The following is a 15,500-nucleotide window of genomic DNA, read 5'->3' as shown; positions in this document are numbered from 1 at the left end:
CTTCACACAGTGAGCCATACTTTTTCTGTTAAGAATATTTTCTATTTAATAAACATTTTATATAAAAAGTTTTCAACATTACAATCAAAATTCAACGATTATTCTGTTAATTTAATTGGTGTCCAACAGTGTGTGACTTATATTAACACCCTGTGTCGTATTTTACTACAATAATCACAACAATATGAGATTTCACAAACATACTTTCACGGATAAAAAAAAAAAAAGAAATAATAAAATAAATTAAAAAAAAAAATAAATAAATATATATATATATACTTACATGCTGCATAAATGTTTTTTCCTGTGTTTCTCATCCATTTTTCGCCAAACTTTTTCAGTAATTGGCAGGAAGATGACACTGTGGTGAAAACCTTGGAACCATGCCATGGTTAACCCTGTTTAAATACCTAAAAACTCCATTCTACTGGAGATTTAAAAAAAAAACATTACCTACATCTTGTATGGCCTGAGGGTGAGTTATTTTCAAAAATGAAAACTTACAAAAAATTAATAATAAATAAAGATAATGTAGATAATATTTTTTTTATATGTTTTGTTTACACTCACTGGCCACTTTATTAGCAAACCTATCCAACTGCTTATTAGAACCATCTATAGGGTTTTCAGAGAATGGTCCGAAAAAGAGAAAATTTCCCGTGAGTGGCAGTTCTCTAAGCGCAAATGCCTTGCTGATGTCAAGAGACATGGTAAAATGGCCAGACTGGTTTGAAATGATAGACAGCCAACAGTAATCCAAATAACCACTCGTTACAACCAAGGTATGCAGAAGAGCACCTCTAAACATACAACACATCCAACCTTGAGGTGGATAGGCTACAGCAGCAGAATACCACACCGGGTGCCATTGTTTTAGCCTAAAAGATGGTAATCACAGCAATATAAAATTTCACTAACATATTTTCAAAATTTAAAAAAAAAAAAAATCGACTAATAAAAAATACTTTTATGCTGCATAAATGGGTCTTCCATGTTTCTCATCCAAATTTCGCCAAACTTTTTCAATAATTGGCAGGAAGACAACACTGTGGTGAAAACCTTGGAAGCATGCCATGGTTAACCCTGAGTAAATACCTTAAAACTCTGTCACATTGTACTCTACATTACTTTGTGTCCCCGCTCCCCTAAACGGAATATTATTCAAATATGTTGCTTGAATTGTGTCTTATGAATCACTACAAACCATGATTTTACCTAAAATCTTCTTTAAAGTTCTACTGAAGATTTTAAAAAAACATTACCTTCATCTTGTATGGCCTGAGGGTGAGTTATTTTCATTTTAGGTGATCTATTAAAGACAGAGTTTTTCAGCACATACTATAAAAGTGAATAAAATCACTTCTTTCTCAGAAAAAGTGAATGTACTTGTCTTGTCCTAGAACATTAAATACTCATAAACAGACATCTCTGAAGCGAAGCCAAAGCTTTTGTTTGAGCATTTTTCTTCACTTTTCCTTTTTTAATCGATGGTCTGCTTCTTTAATGAGACATACTATATGCACGAAGCATGTAGGACTTGACAGGATCAGTCACCGGTGGCAAGTGTGCTGATACATCAAGGATACCACCTTTTACCCTGACAATTCAGCAAACTCAGGAGGCCAATTAACACCTTCACAGTGAGGGCCGAGAGAAGCGCGCCGGATTCCTTCCCTCGTGAGAAGCGCGCGCCGCTGCTGATGCGCGCGTGGCTGAGAATGGAAAAGCGCGGGAAAATCGCAGGTGAACTTCTCCTCAGGGTAATTGTGGCGGGACCTCAGGCGAGATACGGCTGAGGCGATGCTTTTTTTTCTTCTGTCTTTCGCCTTTTGTTTTCGATTGTTATCCCCGTTGTGATTCGAATTAAGTCACATGAATTAAATATTAAACGCACATCAGAAAAATATTCATTTAAAGGTAAGATTTCTGTCAGGGGAGCCGTCTCGATGCAATTGATATTCCTCGGACTGATGGTTAATACATATTCATTCATCAAAACAATCATTAAATGAAATGAGGCGTAGGTTCTGAGATTTACTTCTGTTATGCAGTTAGATTTTGGGGGAGTAAGCCAAGTATTGAAACGAGCATGTTTTAATGCATTTTAACTACATTATCACTATTAAGTAGCCTAGCCTATATCCTAACAGCTTATTAGGCTTATATATTTATGTACATGAAATGTTAATCTAAGTTTAAAATTAATTTTACTTATTTTCAGAAAAAAGGAAGAAATACTGACCAGAACAAGGGACATTACTTTGAGATATTGGACCAGTAAATGCCACATCTGACCAGGTTTGATCCTTGTAATTAAAAATCAAAAGAAGTACTATAAAGCTAGCTCAAAGACAATTGACATTTGTTGAAGACAATTATAAGAATAGAAAGTAAAAAATAAAAATGTGTTCATGTATAACTGACAATTAGCCTATTTTACATATAGCTGTCAAAATTTCAGTTTCACAAATCATCTTACATAAATAGTAATAAACAGTATATCCACAGTTATGGGTTCGACTTAGAAATTATCTGTTACTGATATCAACTTACATGATTTAATTGAAAATTACCCCAACTATATTTCAATGTAAAACTAACACAAACATTGATAAAATGATTATTAATAAATATGAAATGTTTGCTTGAATGTCATGTGACCATCTGATAACTACACTCACCGGCCACCTTATCAGGGACACTTGTCCAACTGCTGTCCAATTAACACAAATTTCTTTTCAGCCAATCACATAGCAGCAACTAGATGCATTTAGGCATGTAGACATGGTCAATATGATCTGCTGCATTTCAAATTGAGCATCAGAATGTGGAAGAAAGGTGATTTAGGTGACTTTTAACGTGTACCCATCTTCTGATGGCCAGCAGGATAGCGCACCATGTCATAAAGTGCAAATCATTTCGGACTGGTTTCTTGAACATAAGTTCAATGAGTTCACTGTACTCAAAGGGCCTCCACAGTCATCAGATTTTAATCAAATACAGCACCTTTGGGATGTGGTGGAAAGGGAGATTCGCATCATGGATCTGCATAAACTGCTCGATGCTATCAGGTCAATATGGACCAAAATATAACTTGTTGAATCTGTGTCATGAAGGATTAAATGTACCTCTGAAGGCAAAATGGGGGCCCAACCTGGTACTAAAGTGGCCGGTGAGTGTATATGCAAATATTGTTTACATTTCTAAAATACTGTATAACAAAATGTATAATAATGAACATGAAAATGACATGCTATTCCATGTTTATTACCATAAAGATTTTCAGAAAATAGTGAATTCCACTACTAAAGGCATTAAATTCCACTTGATAATAATAATTAGTTTTATAATCAAGACAAAAGTAGCTGTAATCTGATTATGTAATCTGGATTACATGTAATTTGTTACCATCCATCTACACAAATAGAAACTTTAAACATAACGTTATATCTGTCTGTCTGTCTATTTATCGATCTATCATATAAAGTATAGTTAGTTAAAAGAAACTTTGTCCTTTGTCTTTTACTTTGTCCTCCAGGTTCGTATTAGCATCCTCATCACATCCCAACTTGGCGACGACAAAGATGAGAGGAAACAAAGAGACAAACCCTGACAGGTGAGATATTGTACATTTCGGTTGTCTTTTCTATCCAGAAACCCGACATGGTGTGCGAACTGACACGGAGGAGCCATTGTGTCCCATAAAAAGACATCTCAAGACCCCCTGCTCATTGGATAGAATTTAAATAAGATCCAGGGGAATGTAGTGGGAGATCGGCATCATGGAGGTGAACGCCGGCAGCCGGGGTCACCATCCATCATGCCGACTTGGGCCTGGTGCTTTAGACAAGCTTGGCACAAGCCAAGAAACCCGAGCTGCTACAAGACAAACACATGCTCCCTCCAAAATAACAATGGGCTCCGGTGACACACGCGGCCTGCTGTCAGAGCTTCACTGCAGACTCACGACACCTGACATTGTTATATTGAGCGTGTCGTGTTACCAGACCCGCAGTTAGAACAGAGCGGCCTGTTTGTGCAAAGAAACGAATGCCAAAGATAATCGCAAGTGACAAGTTTAGGAGACAATCCTGCGGTCTGTTTGGGACGAGGCTCGCCATAGGGAAACTTAGAAGAGTAACATATAAGGACAATGATAGCACGCTATATATGTCAGACTGATGGAGAGCTGGAGAAATTGAAATCTTTTATTGTTCACGTTGTAACAAATGTAACAAATACACTACCGTTCAAAAGCTTGGGGTCAGCTTTTTTTTTTAAAGAAAATTATTCTGTTCTTCAAGGCAGCATTTATTAAATATAAAAAATGTTAAATTATTAAATACTTATTTAATAAATATATATTAATTACTTGTATGCATTTTTAAATGAAATTATTACTCCAGTTCTTATAGCTTTTTATTACTTTTACCATTAATAATATTATTCTATCATAAAAATATTATTAATATTAAAGTGATTTCTGAAGGATCGTGTGACTGAAGACTGGAGTAATGAAGCTGAAAATTAATCTTTAAAATCACTGGAATGAATTATTAAATTAAATGTTAAACTACGTTTGAACAGTTATTTTATAGTGTAATAACATTTCACAATTTTACAATTAAAGTACTATAAAATTAGTACTATATTTTTGATTAAATCAATGCATTGGAGCATGTTTTTGCTCTAAAGAAATGAAGACTGATTGTAATTACAAGTAACTTTCTTTTTAGACCTTAATTAATGACTAATGCAGGTACCTGTATATATAGAAGAATCAAGCAACACGTTAATTTAAGCAGCATTAAAGACATAGTTCACTCCAAAAATCTGTCATCATTTTTTATTACGTCATAAATCTGTTTGTGTTTCTTTTTTCTGTTGAAATCATTTTTTGAAAGATTCTTGCAAACCAGAAGTATTTGACTTTTGTAGTATTTAGGGATTCTCCAATCAAGATTTTACTGATTCCTTGTCATGGTGATTGACCAATAATGAGTACTGATTCCAACCCAGGCTTCTTCTGAAAATGTACCTCTATATACATTTCTGGAAAACGCCAAATACATTCCAGGAGCTATGTTTTTTTTTGGGTTTTTTTGCAGTTTTTGTTTTTGCAATTCCACCAGAGATAGCTGTGTACGCTTTTTGAGATCTCAAATTTCTCTCGCGAGTGCCATTCACACCTGCTGTTCTGAGATCTCCTGAAGCATACGGCTACGAAGGCTACGTTTTCAGAATGAGACTATGTTGACTGTGATGGAAAACTGTATATTTCATTCATTCATTCAGAAAGGCTCTGAGAGCATGCATCCAAGAGCGAAATGCAAACTCCAGTGGACAGTAGCAGACTCTGAAATGAGACAGATTCAAAGTTCCACATGATGTCTTTTTTAATTAGCAAATAATATAAATATTTCAAATGTAAACATTAGGTGAGCAGGTTACATTGTAGCCTTGTGTCCTAACAACAGGCTACGTGACGAGATAAGCAGTGATAAGCAACTTGGCTGTTCGCATCAAATGAAACACAACAGAAATTTAAATATAGCCGTTCAGAAGCACAGAATATGCACTGCGGCTGCTTTCAGTATATGGCATTTAATGTCATGTGAAATGGCATTCAAACTCACATTGTTAGCATTTAACAACGAAAAAAGCATGCAAGGTTTACCTGAGGTGATCATTGTCAGTTTTCTGTTCCACTGCTGCAGTAAATAGAAGCCATTTCTAATATATTTATTTGAGGTGTTGATTAGAACAAAAAATCCTTCTAATATAGAAAATAGTCCTTCTTTCACGTACCATTGCTTTAAAATAGAACACCATTTAAATCAGCCTTTAGGCTTGATCATTAGACTTGCTCTTGTTGGTCGTCAATCTGGCAACCTGAACTTGAATTTGTTTTAATTCAGGAATGTAATAACAAGTTCGACCACTGAGTGTCAAACTTAAAACTGCACCTTTAAGTGGAGCTTTCTTCTTACCTCAGGTTGCTGTATGTACAAACTTAAACATCTCTCTTAAATCCGAATGTACACTTGAATCTTGTAAACTCATAAAACGCACTTGTGATTGGTTCATAAGATCGGACTGATTTGTGTGTACCGATCGAGTCAATCAGAGCATCCCAATTAGTATTTGATTTTTTCTACTATTGAAGTCAGAGGTTACCGGTTTCTGACATGTTTCAAAATTTCTTCTTTTCAGTTAAACAGAAAAAATAAACTCTTATCGGTTTGAAAAGTGTTTTGTATTTCATGTTAGGGTGAATAAACTGTGAGTAGATTTTCATTTTTGGGTGAACTATCTCTATACAAACATATTCTTATAAAATGTACTATACACAATGATTAATGAGGAAAAGGTTCAATTACTACTTAAAAACAAACTTTTTAACATTGTAGTAAATGTATTCAGTCTCATTTTTTGATAATTTTAATGCATCCATGCCAAAAAACAAACAAATCTGACCTCAAACATTTGCTGATATACAAAAATCAAGCTTCATTTGTAACCAAACCCAATGTTAGCCAACATTACTCATTCACAACCTTAATATATCTGTTTTGTGTTCAATCCATCATTTTGTTTGAGGAATTAACTCTCTACCAGTCAATTCCCAGCCTCTCTTTGGATCTGATATAAACGTGGTTCATCTGACAAAATCCCACACCCTCAGATCAACACATGAGCACTTTAGTTTATTTCCAAAAACCCTTTCCTGGACCTTCCTGTCCGTCCACCCCATCATTCCTCATTGTGTGTGTGTGTGTTTTGGGCTGGATGTGGGGGAAGGTTCTTTAGGGTCCCTCTGTGCTGGAGTCCGCACAGCTGCACCGTGAGAGCGCAGATTTACAGGTGCCACTGACCCTTTCATCAGAGGAAGTTTACCAGGCCGGCTGTTCCTCTAGTACTCCCTCTTGCTCTCTGAATATCAGGCTGCACTTACACTAGTGTTTTAGTTTGTAGGCAACACACTGCAGGTGAATTGGGTTACAAAACTAGCTGTTTATTAGTACTTATAAAAGTATGATCTTATTGTATATCTTTAATTCTACCCAAACCCAGCTACTACTTTACAAACTACCAATAAGCAGCTATTGAGTAGTTACTGAGGTAATAGTCTTAGGGTGCTTTCACACCTGTGAATCGATTCAGTTGTTCCGAAACAGAGATTACAATTGTTACATTGATGCTCTTTGCTCTTGGAGCGGTTCGCTTTCACACTGCAAAGTTTCTAATTGGACCAAAAGAGCTAAAACAAGTCACGTGCGAGTAAACTCTCCTTACATTGGTCAGAGTGTCAGGGTTTATTTTGTATATCCATAAAACACTGTGATATAACCGCGCTCGGATCAGATCGCTTTCTCACTGCAATCGAACTGCTCTAGGGTCCGTTTCAATCGAGCAGAGACCACCTCATTCAAGCGATCTCGGAGCGATTACTTTGGCGCGGAACAGAGTGCGATTGCCCTGTTCACATAGGCCAAACGAACCACGCTAACTGGGCAAACGAGATACGTTCGGAAACAAAAGTGTAGGTGTGAAAGCACCCTTAGTTTATGCTTCGTTAATATCGTGAGTTATATAGTATGAATAATAAAATATAGTTACCAATTTTTAATGAATTAGTTACAAAATTTATGAAAATATATATAAAAAGACTTTTTTAAACTAAACAAACATTTTAGTTCACTAAAATGTTAATGATTACATATGTATCATTTTTATTAAATATGTGATTATTCATATACATTTCTAGAAAATCCAAACATTATATGAAGCTAGGTTTAATTTAGCTTTTTTGGCATATTAGTCAAAGGTTTTTACAGAGGGGATTTTAAGATATGTTCCAGATTTCAGACAATACTATGAACAGACAGAAATATTTAAAATATATCTATTTTATTCCCAATTATTTGTAAAATATAATGTTGTATAAAATCAGGCAAATTATGTATGAACATATCACTTTGTGAAAACCTAGAGAATTCAGATATGCATTAAATTGTGAAGAAATTACAAAATATCTTTAAAAAAAGGTTTGGAACCACTTGCGGAAGAGTAGATTGTGAGCAAATATTTATTTTTGGGTGAACTATCTCTTTAAGTAACTTTACACTAGTGCTTTTTAAGATGCACAGATTTAAGATGCAGATTTAAAAATGCACAAATTTTTCTAAGGTCATCCTAGAAATCCACAATATTCCAAAACTTACAGCTCTCAAAAATGGAGACAAACAGACAAAATGCTAATTTATGGAAATAAAGGCATGGTTATTTATTTTGACTTTCGGATTATTGTGTAAGTGATGCTAAAGTGAAGATCAATGACTCAAATACACTTGGGTTAAACTCATTTTGAGAAAACAGATTTAATTTGTTTTAATTAAAAAGTGGTCCTCATCCATACATCTACTAAATTTCAGTAAAAGATCTCATTCAAAACTGTAGTGTGACTATTTTAATATGTGTTTAATAGCTATATTATCAAAAGCTTATAGAGTTTTCAAAATAAAGGAAACATACAGGATGCACTTTATGCCATCTCGGTTTCACTAAACTTAAACATGTCACAAGCAAAGCTCAGCATTAGAGTCATTAAAAACTGACTGTAAAAATGCATAAGTTAACCTAATTGCTTTTACAAACTTTAGTGCATTGAAAACAATTAAGTTGTTAAACAAACAACTCAACATTTTTGTTGATTCAGCTCATTTTAAATAAAAAGAACAAGCAGTTATTCAGAAGAGCCAATAAGAGAGTCAATGTGAAGAGTCATGCCTTTATTTCCAAAAGTTTGTATTTTATTTGTCTGTACTGAAACATGGTGGCAACAACTTCTCATAAAAGTCTCCATTTTTGAGAGCTGAAAAAAGTGGAATATTGTGGATTTCTAGGATGACCTTAGCAAAAGTTGTGCATTTTTAAATGAAAAAGCACTAGTGTAAACTTACTTAAAGGGAGAGTAAAAATTAAAATTTGCTCACTATTTACCAACCCAGGCTCATTCTGAAAATGTACTGCTATATACATTTCTGGAGATCGCCAAATACATCCCAGGAGATACCTTTTTTTGGAGTTTTTGTTTTCGCAAATCCACCAGAGGCTGCTTTGTAAGCTTTATAAGATCTCAAATTTTTCTACCGAGTGCTATTCATGCCTGCTGTTCTCATGTAAATCCACCAATGACCGATAGTCTATAGACGATAGTCGCCTGACTGATCAATTGACTGACCCACCCTGCTCCTTCCTTAAACCCAACCAATAGTGTTTTCAAAAGCACTGATTGACCCATCCACCCCCTTCCCTAAACCCAACCTACATTTTTTAAAAGCTGGTAGCATAAAAATAGCGGTGTCATACCGCACTGTATTGCTCGTTTTTAAATATGAAATGCAACCATACGTTCTTCTGGCTGCATAATTCGTGATCTCCAAAAATGTATATAAGGAGAAGGTTTCAGAATGAGCATATGTGGCTATTTCCTCTTCCTCAAGTAGTTCCAAACCTTTTTTTTTTTTTTTTGAAGATATTTTAAAGAAAGCTAAGGAAAAAATGGAAACCACTCACTTCCATAGTATTTCAAATAAATGGTTACCAGTTGCCAGCTTTCTTCAAAATTTGTGTTCAACAAAAGAAAAAACTGAAAAAGGGTTGGAACAAGTTGAGGATGAGTAAATGATGAAAGAGTTTTCAGTTTTGGGTGAACTGTTCTTTTAAATCTTTAACAGGTTTGAGTTCAGCGTATCGGAAAATCCCTATTTTAAAGCAAGTATTAATAAACGAGAATGTATTCTTTGTTGAAAAGGGAGAAGTTGTACGACACAACTGGAATGGCAAGAAATAGTTCAGATCGCAGAATGAATTCAGTATGAAAGAGGACAAGTTTCTGCAAATCAATTCCTTTGAAAAAATGTTCATTCGATGTGCTGAATTGCTCGGCGCTCCTGATGAGGAATGTTGTGTGTCTGAAATACCTCCTGTAAAAGCACTGACCCTGAACATGACAAACTTTGGCAAAAAAAAAAAAAGTAATTATTGAGATATTGCTTGCTTTTTTGATGTTCTTTTAGTTTGTAGTGTCTGATTATCCAGACCCGACATAAACGATAGCAAAACAGGCGGCATAACATGTTTTGGAAAAATAAAAAACAGATTCTTATAAAGCATATTTAATATATTCTAATAAACTATATACAGTTGAAATAAAAAATGTTAACTCTCCTGTGAATTATTATTTTTTAAAATATTTCTCAAGAAATGTTTAACAGACCGAGTAAATGTTCACAGTATTCCTTATAACATTTTTCCTTCTGGGGAAAGTCATATTTCTTTTAGTTTGTGTGGAATAAAAGACAATTTTATATATATATAAAATTAGATTTAGGTCAAAATTTTTAGGACCCTTTAGAATCTTTTTTTCAGTTGTTTATGGAACAATCCACTGTTGTCCAATGACTTGCCTAATTATGCTATCTCGTTAACATAATGACCTAGTTAAGCCTTGAAATTACACTTTAGTCTTACATTAGCATCTTCCAATGTAAGTATAAAATATTATGTTCTGTCTTCATGGCACAGACAAAATAAATTAGTTATTATAAATTAGTTAGTAAAACTATTATGTTTAAAATTTGTTGAAAGAAATCTCTGTTTGCAGCAGGCTCTTTCTACAAAATGTACCGCTATATACATTTCCCGAGAGCACCAAATACGTCCCAGGAGGTACTTTTATTTTATTTTAATTTATTTATTTTTTTTGCAGTTTATGGTTTTCATGAAATCACCAGAGGCCGCGGTGTACACTTTCTGAGATCTTAAATTTCTCCCGCGATTGCCATTTGCGCCTGCTGTTCTAGTGTAAATCCACCAGAGGCCGATGTGATTTTTACCATGTTTTCAGATTTTACCACATTCTCACCCTGTTATTTACATGTTTATTATATTTTTGGGTTTTCTTCGACCCCGTCATCATGGTCAACTCCTCTCTGCGTCTCAGTTATCAGACTGATTAATATTTATTAATACAGTTATTAAAAATTAGTTATTAAAACTATTATGTTTAGAGGGAAAAAAATTAACGGGGGGTTAATAATTCAGGGAGGCTAATAATTCTGACTTCAACTGTATATGTATATAACATCTTTTGTAAATTTATGTAGAGTACATTTTTGTGATTTCATTATTGTAAAACGAAGGATATTTAATTTCCTTATAATTCCTTTAAATGAAATAATAAAATTCTAATATGTTTGGATATAATTCAGATAAAGAAAATAATACATTTTGTGTATGAAAAATGCTTTTAAAGGGGTGGTCCACTATGATATCATATTTTAAACTTTAGTTGATGTGTAATGTAGCTGTGTAAACATAAACAACATCTATGAATGTAAAAAGTTCCAAGTTCAATACAAAGGGAGACCTTTGTTTTTTACAGAGTTAACTTAGCAAAGCCTACAATGAATGAATTTTGGGGACTACAAAAAATACTTCCGCCCCCTGTGACACCACAAAAGTTCGTTACTGCGCATCCAAACTGAGCAGGTAAGGCCCGTGGCCAGAGGCGCTGTAACGTTATAGCACAGATGAAGCTAAAAATGCGTCTAAACACGGCTGTTTCCGTAGAGCTTCGTCCGTTTCTTTATTTAGGCTTCCAAAAAACACGACACAAACACAGAAGTGCTTACAGTTCAATATTAATTATTTTCCAGAGAATTATAAAATACAAAGCAAGCATGATATGACAAAACTAAAAAAAAGCTTCCAGAATCTCTCCCAGTTCAGTGCTGGATTCGGCTAAAATCTCCTCAAAGTAGAAGCTGTCAGGTACAACCAGTAAGTGTTTTTATTAGTTAAAATTGATCATGACATGTACAGTGTCTAGCGTTAACGGTATGCTGTAGCAACGATGTAAACAATGGGTAATTCTGCTTTGCGGGCAAACGATTTAGCTACAAACTCATATTTATTAGTCAAACTGCTGTAAACACACACACTCCACCAGCACGTTCATGTCTCTTATGTGTGTGCGCACGGGACTGCACTGAATCTGATTGTCTTCAGGCAGCTTTTCCATACGTTACACATCTCAGATAATGAAGTCGCAAAAGATATGTGGATAATTCATATTACTTACACCTGCTTATTCCGGATACACGTGAAAGCCGTCATGTTACTCGTTGAGTTAAAAAAATACAGTGCTAGCAGCAGAAAAATAAATCCAGGCTCAAACATAGCATCCCACATCTTGTGCTTTATTCTTCTGTCACAATATATTACAGAAAATAACTTAATCCGAGCATCAGAGAAAAAGAAAGTCCCGCGCACATGCGCTTGTTACAGAAAGTTCACACATTTACACACACACACACACACACACACACACAGACACACACGCAAACGCTATTAAAGGAGCCACACCCCATTTTCATTTGTTACAGACACTTGTCAGATATTATTTTAGAGCAGGCAGGAGGTTGACTGAGGTTTACACAGCAGAAAAGCGTGTGCTTTTACAGTCGTGACGTAGACCCGATTCGCCAATCGCAGCACATTATAACGATGACCAATCAGAGTCACTTAAGGGCTGGCCTTTCAGAGGAACTAGGACATACAGTCGTTTTCATGTTAACTGAGTAGCTGTGTATAATCAAAGTGAGATATATGAAAAAATTAACACGATTTCCTTCAAGTGAAACATAAGCACACATTGTTTTGCATCTTATAAACACAACCAAGACTTAAAATTACATTGTGGACCACCCCTTTAAATTTATTGTCTTTATTTTCAATAACTATTCTAACCTCCGCCTGTTAGCACTTTATGCCCTTTTTTAAGACTATCATAAAGACCCAGAAAGATAAATGAATTAATAATTCCTTTAATTAATTATTACATTTAACTCTGAACTTTAACTGACACAGTTTCAATTGTAATTTACTAGAACTTCTATGTTAAGCCGCTTTTACAACCTACATTGTAAAAGCGCTATAGAAATAAAGATGAATTGAACTGAATTGGATAAATAAAACAGTAAATTAATTGCTGAAAATATCATAGAGCCAAAATAATTTTCGCCGTTTTTAAAGAAAAATGCCTCAGCATTTAAAATTTAATTGCTGTACAATTTACAGTATCACTTTTAGTTTGGGTTGCAAGTAATACTGTAAAATGTACACGTGCACTGTAAATAAACAGTTACAACTGTGCTATAGTTTTACAGCACAATTATTAACGTAAAGTGCACTTGTAAATTTTACAGTATTACTGGCAACCCAAATTGAAAGTAATACAGTAAATTGTACAGAATTTTTTTACAGTGTTTTGTTTGTAATTAAGAATGTTTCCCCTTGTAATAGATTGCAATCATCAAATTCATAAAAAACACTAAATTAATTGCTGAAAATATCACAAAGCCACAATAATTTACGCAGTTTTTGAAGAAAAATGCCTCAGCAGCAACATCTTCATCTCAGAGTCTGTCCTCCAGAATAATGTGTGTGAAGATGAACCAACGCTCACACATTTATATATTTCAGCCGCATCTCAATAACCAAATAATGAATCTGAGAAAAAAGGACAAGACAGAATCGATAGACGACGATTGGCATCAGAAAACACGCGCAGATGGACAGAGATGGACTTTGAATGGGATCAAGGTCCAGTAACCCCTCGCCTAATAGCAAAATTAATCTGCTGAATATAAAAGCGCTGTTAATGCAATGGGCTGTGCTTTAAATGAGGCTGTGTTTATTGATCAGAGGTCAGATCTTTCTTCAGGAATAATGTCAGTGAATGTCGTCGCTTGGCTTTATTCAGATGTGGAAATGTGCTGGATGTCTGAATAGACCGATCGCTGATACAATAGTGAAGGGACAATCACTATCCGTCACCGCTTCGCCAGTCGATTGGAACTGCTAATAAACATTCCTCTTCAGTATTGTTGTGTTTTTGGCGATGCAAATGTCAGGATGGATCCTATGAATCAACTGAATTGAAATTGTTACCAAAGCAAAACCATTTGTGCCTGTCAGTATAATAAGATTATTTGACTAATTACAACTTGTTACATATTATATTGGTTTATATACGCGAATGAGTGTATGATAAACTGCTTATTATATTATTAGATATAAAAAATGTCTCTGTCAAATGCCAAATCTGAATCTTATCTAACAAAATAACTTACGGTAATGGTCCAAAAACTAGTACACTCAAATTTATGTTATAGAAACACATTAAATACAAATTTAAAAAAAAAGAAAAATCATGAAAATCAAAAAATCTAGTTAAAATTTTGTAGGTTGTAATTTATTTATTTTTGCAAAATTTTGCCTGAATTTAAACGTATTATTGTTCAATTTCTCAATATGTTCAGTGACAAAAATATTATTTTATTTATATATATATATATATATATATATATATATATATATATATATATATATATATATATATATGTTTAATAAATATATTACAGTGTCATAATATACCAAATACAACATTTTTTATGTTGTACAACATAAAAAAAAAAACAATACAACATTTGGATAAACTATGCATATTATTATTTTCATAAATGTTTTCCTACTTACTCATGACAGATTAGTTTAAATGACATTTAATTCATAATTAAAACCGTATACTTTTTCGTATTATTATATTTTTTAAAAATTATATATATGTAGGAGAGAGCGGGGACGAAAGTAAAATTTTTTATGAAAAAAATTTGCTGTGCACTAACTCACAAGAGTGGTGTAATCAACATCAGGTTTTATTTTGTATCATTCATTAATTTTCTTGTCGGCTTAGTCCCTCTATTAATCTGGGGTTGCCACAGCGGAATGAACTGCCAACTTATCCAGCACGTTTTTACGCAACGGATGCCCTTCCACCCGCAACCCATCTCTGGGAAATTATTTTGTATCAGTGTAGAATAACTCCAATATAACTTCAGTTTAAACAAGATGCACATTGTTACTTTTGACCCAATCAGCAGGGACGAAACTAAACACCAATATTTGCTAGATTTACTGGCTTAATCTTGTTCATTTTAAATACATCTGACCCAGAATTTTCATTTTAAATTTTAAATTTCACTTCCATTTAATGTTTCAAAAGCAATCCAACAATGCAATATGTTAAGATTTTCCACATTTTTTGAAAATTTTTGTTATTATTGTCGGCAATATGCATTCATTCGTTAAAACATCTGAATCCAAACACTGCAAACTCTAATGTGGAAGTGAAAAATAAGGTTTGGCTATTAGCAGTAGGACATAAACAACAGTGTTACTTTTGTTCCCACAGGAACTCTTGCCATTTAAACTGATTTACTTTTTAATTGAAAAATTCAGATATTGCAAATTTGAGGATGTGTTATTGCACTAAATAACCCGTAGATTGATAATTATTGAGACACATGAAAAGAAAAACACAACTTGTAAATATTAAAAAAGAACCATACAATAAATAACTTTTTTGCACT

General features: G+C 34.0%; 1 long non-coding RNA gene across 16 annotated transcripts in view; it reads left to right on the top strand.

Moving 5' to 3' along the window:
• The first annotated feature begins 1,699 nt into the window (after window positions 1–1,699).
• LOC141380326 (uncharacterized) overlaps window positions 1,700–15,500 on the top strand; it is a 48,884-nt gene continuing 35,083 nt past the window's right edge. For 4 of the 16 annotated variants that reach the window (XR_015521995.1, XR_015521989.1, XR_015521993.1 and 1 more), the window contains exons 1-3: window positions 1,721–1,917; window positions 2,222–2,298; window positions 3,539–3,616. This is a non-coding gene — a long non-coding RNA (uncharacterized LOC141380326). Of the gene's footprint in view, window positions 1,918–2,221; window positions 2,299–3,538; window positions 3,617–15,500 lie in introns of all 16 variants that reach the window. The other 12 variants (XR_015522003.1, XR_015521996.1, XR_015522002.1 and 9 more) reach the window with 5 other exon arrangements.

This window comes from Danio rerio, chromosome 22 (genome assembly GCF_052040795.2).
Source record: "Danio rerio strain M-AB ecotype USA chromosome 22, GRCz13ab, whole genome shotgun sequence".
NCBI lineage: Eukaryota > Metazoa > Chordata > Actinopteri > Cypriniformes > Danionidae > Danio > Danio rerio.
The sequence above is the reverse complement of the archived record's forward strand: the minus strand, read 5'-3'. Positions and strand labels throughout refer to the sequence as shown.